The sequence below is a fragment of the Seriola lalandi genome, unplaced genomic scaffold (genome assembly GCF_002814215.2).
Source record: "Seriola lalandi dorsalis isolate HSWRI2012SDOR001 ecotype SW California unplaced genomic scaffold, Sedor1 jcf7180002054855, whole genome shotgun sequence".
Taxonomy (NCBI): domain Eukaryota; kingdom Metazoa; phylum Chordata; class Actinopteri; order Carangiformes; family Carangidae; genus Seriola; species Seriola lalandi.
Genome location: NW_019525408.1, coordinates 732,647 through 737,206, shown reverse-complemented (window position 1 = coordinate 737,206; position 4,560 = coordinate 732,647).

The following is a 4,560-nucleotide window of genomic DNA, read 5'->3' as shown; positions in this document are numbered from 1 at the left end:
ATGCTTTCAGCCATTAAGTTGCAAATTAACATATCTTTATGACTGTGGGATATGCCAGTTGAAGATGCTTTTACATTTCCACACTAATCAACTTGACTTTAACATGTTGGATTTCAGTTTGATTTGCTTTCATCGCAAATATTGTTTCTCCCCTCGGCTGTGTGTGCCTGCACGTGTATTTGAGTGGAGCTGTGTTGGTGTATCGGAGTGTGTACGCTTGTGTTCTTCTGTTAGTTGTCCACGGCACCTTCATGTCAGCCCAACTGTTCTCTTTCTTAGGAAACCAGAAGATGTGTGTGCAAGGAGGGGGTGTTGCAAGGACAAAATGAACTAATGTTGAATATTCCGTATTGGTTTTACTGTAATTCTTTTCTAATTCTTAGTTTATTCAATTTCATCTCCTTGAGGCTGGTAGGTATGGAAATGAGGTCTGTTCTTTTTTTTTTTTTTTTTTTTTTTGCCTGTGTAAATTGCAGCTATTACCTCAAGCCTTTTGAACAAGATTACCCAGATGGCCTTGCGTGGTGTGCCTGAAGTTTTATTTTCCTCCTTTTGCCTGCTTTTCCTTCTTGACTGCAGGGGAAGGGAGAGGGAGCTGGGAAGCCTCCTGAAAGCTCGGGGCAAGGCCAGGAGGAAGCAGCTGTGGCAAAGAGAGATCTGGGGGAAGAAGAAGTAGAAGTAGACGAAGAAGAAGAGTGAGTTGGGGTGGGAGCGCTGGGGGGTGGATGAGACTGGTGCAGGGGGCGTTGTTGTGTGCATTTGTGTGTGAAGGGATGGGGTGGGGTGTGGGGGGGGCAACTAAATTCTAAAGCTGAGAACACCAGCCATTATGAACACTACCCCCTACCTGGCTTGGCTGTCAAGGGGACCGGAATAACCCTTGGAGTACTCAAAGAGGGGGCTGGTGGAGTGGGTATGTTCTGGATGGGAACAGGAAGCTCTGCGGGGGGGGGGGGGGGGGGGGCTCACATGAACATGTGTTTTGAGTAAGGTGTTGTTTGTAGATACAGCGGAATGAGTCCCAGTGTAAACATGGCATTACCACATCACCATTCACATTAGCAATACTTACAATTCAAACAGCTAGAATCACACCATTAAATGCCAGGATTTGGTGAAAAGCATGATAAATAGCAACCTCCTTCCCAGGTGATCATTGTTGTGCGAGTGGTGGGATTTGTCATTGGGTTTCCACACACTGTGCCCTGGACATAATCTGCTGCTGGTTTTCTGCCCCCAGGAAGAATATGATTTTAATACATTAAGGTGGCCCAGAGATAGAGAATTATGCAAAGTTAAAGTGTTCACCTGTTTATTATTCTAACATGCAACAGCCTCCATCCACACTAATCTCCAAAAGAACACACCCAACTCCCAGATTGCTGATCTTGGCTCGGAGGCAACAGTGAAAGGAGATTCTCACCTGAGATAAGGTGAGGAGAGGAGCAGCAGGAGGAGGAGGAGCTGCTTATTTCACTTAAAATTTACTTTCAAAAACATAATACTGGAGGAAAAGCTGATGGGAGACAGCGACGTTCTACTTCCTCTAAACTCACATACTCGCAGGTGCAGTGTTGTTTGTCAGAATTTTCTTGTCCATACCAGTGCGATAGCAAAATAAATGTCTCAGCACGTAACCTGTATGGTCAGCCTTTCCTTCATATTGAAGTGTGCTGTTGGATCAACCCCCCCCAACCCCCCGTGTTATTTCAGAGACAGCTTTTCAGATGCTGCTGCCAAAGAGTCAATAGTAGGCTATCACTGTTTGTTTTCACTTCCTCCATTTGTTTGTTTTGTTAAGGTTTTGCTCTCCATCATAATGAATCACATTTTTTTTCATCTTGTTCTTATTTATTCTCATGGCTGGAGGTAGAATGTGGTGGTTGATGAGGGGCTGAAATGAACTGAGCCTTAGCCTTAGCCTCGGGGCTGGCGCATATCTTAGCATAAGTGATGGCCGACCGGAGGGCTAGAGCCTGGCTGAGAGCGCCCCCAGGACAGCAACTCTGACAGATCATGTATTTATAGGTCTGTTGAAAGACCTCTATTGTGTCCCACATAGCCTCAGAGCACGTCTGTCCTCTGTATTATAATAAAGCCGCTGGCCTTACCACTATGATGGATGGGTGGCCCTCGAATGGCAAGCTCCAGAATCATTAGAGCACTCCTAGCATGCAGGTCTACCCATGTGTAAGGCTGGTGCAGGGAGGGGTGCTACCAGTGAGCAATACAGTACAGTTGAGACCTTTTAATCATTTAATTATTAATTCTCAACCGAGGGAGGGAGGGAGAGAAGAGAGAAAAAACATTGAGGGAGGGGGCAAGTTTGCTGATGTTTTTGCCAAAGGATACATTTGCAATTATCTCAGCGGCTGAAAACGCCCTCCAGGCTTTTTTAATACAGGTCAAAACATGGACACCTACAGCATTTACCGGTAGCTTCACTGGTCAGATTTCATTGCTGCTGAAAATTTCACCAAAGCCAGCATTCCATCACACCTCCACTGAGCCATATAGTTTCAGTGTTGAAATGTGTGACCATGGATGTATAACTGAGAACAGCATATGTATTAGGAGACTTTTTGGCGAAACTATTCAAGAAAAAAAAAATGAGAAAAACAGAACTTGCTTAAATATGCTCTGCAGCCCCCCCCCAACCCCCTCAAAAAAAATAGCTTGACTTTTCTGTGCCTTAAGCCTCACAAGCAGAGTGGTGTTTGAGCTGTTTCCCAATCTCATGTTCTTCTGTTACCTCTGGAGTAGAATATAAATGATTCCCTCTCAGTGTACAGTGTATGCCAGGGGGCCTGCAGCGACCATAGTCCGGTCTAAAATTCCTCACTGCAAGCGCACCATAACTCAAGGCCTGACTGATAAATAAACAATGGAAAGTGCAGCATGTTGTGGAGCATTACCTCAAATCCTCCACTTGGAGCACTGTCACATATTATAGTCCAATCACCATGAGGTGAGTAGAGGGTCTGATGAAGGTTTGTTTTGACTAAGAAGGTAAACCAAGTATAGGCGTTTCTTTAGCATGGACCAGGATACATGTATATAACACTATAGAAGATAAGAAATGTTATTAATCACTCATAATTAAGAGTAAAGCTTCACATTTAAAAATGGAGAGTTAACAGAGGATATTATTTTAAGTGTGTTTTACTTTCACTTTTTTTATTTGACAGGTACTTCACCAACTTTATATGTCTGAATCCATTTAGTAGTCACAGAGAGTACATAACAGAACAGTTATGTCTACATTGGCTCTGGAGAACCTTTGTCATGTCTGAAAAACCTACTCGAGTGACATCACTTGAGTAATTAGAGCTTACGCTTGGATGCTACGAATTTTTAGCCATACTAGCAGCATGCCTGTAACCATGGCAATGTCAGTCTGTGGGTTGGTATTCCACTGTAGTTCAGACTTCAATATCTCATCAACATTAAGATGGATGGTGCAATAACATTTGGTACAGACATTCATGGTTCCCAGATTATGTATCCTAAGGACTGAAGTGATCACCTGACTTTTCCTCTAGCAACACCAATAGGTTGGCACATGTGGTTTTGAGCCAAATCACAACAGCTACTCAATGGGTTGGAATGAAATTTGGTATTTGATTTATGTTCCCCTCAGGATTAATTGTAATCATTCTGGCAGTTCCTTAACTTTTTGTCACAGTAAACTTAGATGGTGAACATTGTTAATATTATATCTGCTTAACATCATCATGTTAGCATTACCATTGTTAGCATGTTGCATTTGCTCAACACACTGCTGTTATAAGTACAGCTGCTATCGTGGTAATAAGCTCTTGTTTTGTTAACAGAGAGTGGGTGTGTGGAGTTTGAAAACCATTTACCAGTCAGGGAAGATCTATCAAGTTGCACTATGGGAAATGTAGGATCCAGTATTTTTGAGCAAGACCCGTAATGGGGATTGAAAGTCAGAAAATCTCAGGTTTTACTGCATCGATTTTGATAATTCTTTTAAAAAAAATCTCTTTCATGTAAATCCTCTACCTTAATGGTAGTGCAATACTAAATCTGCTATACATTAAATGTGGACAATTGCAAGTTGCCTTGGGCTCCTACAAAACAGAAAGACATTAAGGATTATATGTTGATATGGCACAGTAGAATCAAAAGTAACAAGGATTTCTCTTTTGCATGCAACATGCTTCTCAAACAAGTTCAAGCCCAAGAACGCATAAGTAAGTGCTAAGCTGCATTTTTTTTGTATTTAGGCCGGCCTCATTTTACACTAAGACTTGAATTTCTATAACTCAAGAAAAGCCACTGTGACATATTATTCTACTAGCGAGTGTCCATTTGAGATATTATCCTACCAGCGATTGTCCATCTAAGAACATTTAAAGCCCCAAAGACTGTGGAGGCATTCATCACACAGATGAACTAATTTTTCCACTAGAAATAATGGCTAGAAATATGTGGCCATTATATTATAATAAAGGTATTTATGAGACTTCAGTCTCACAGCCTCACTATGAGATATCTTTGAAAATTTGAAATCAGCTCCTGAGGCTGAGAGGGGTG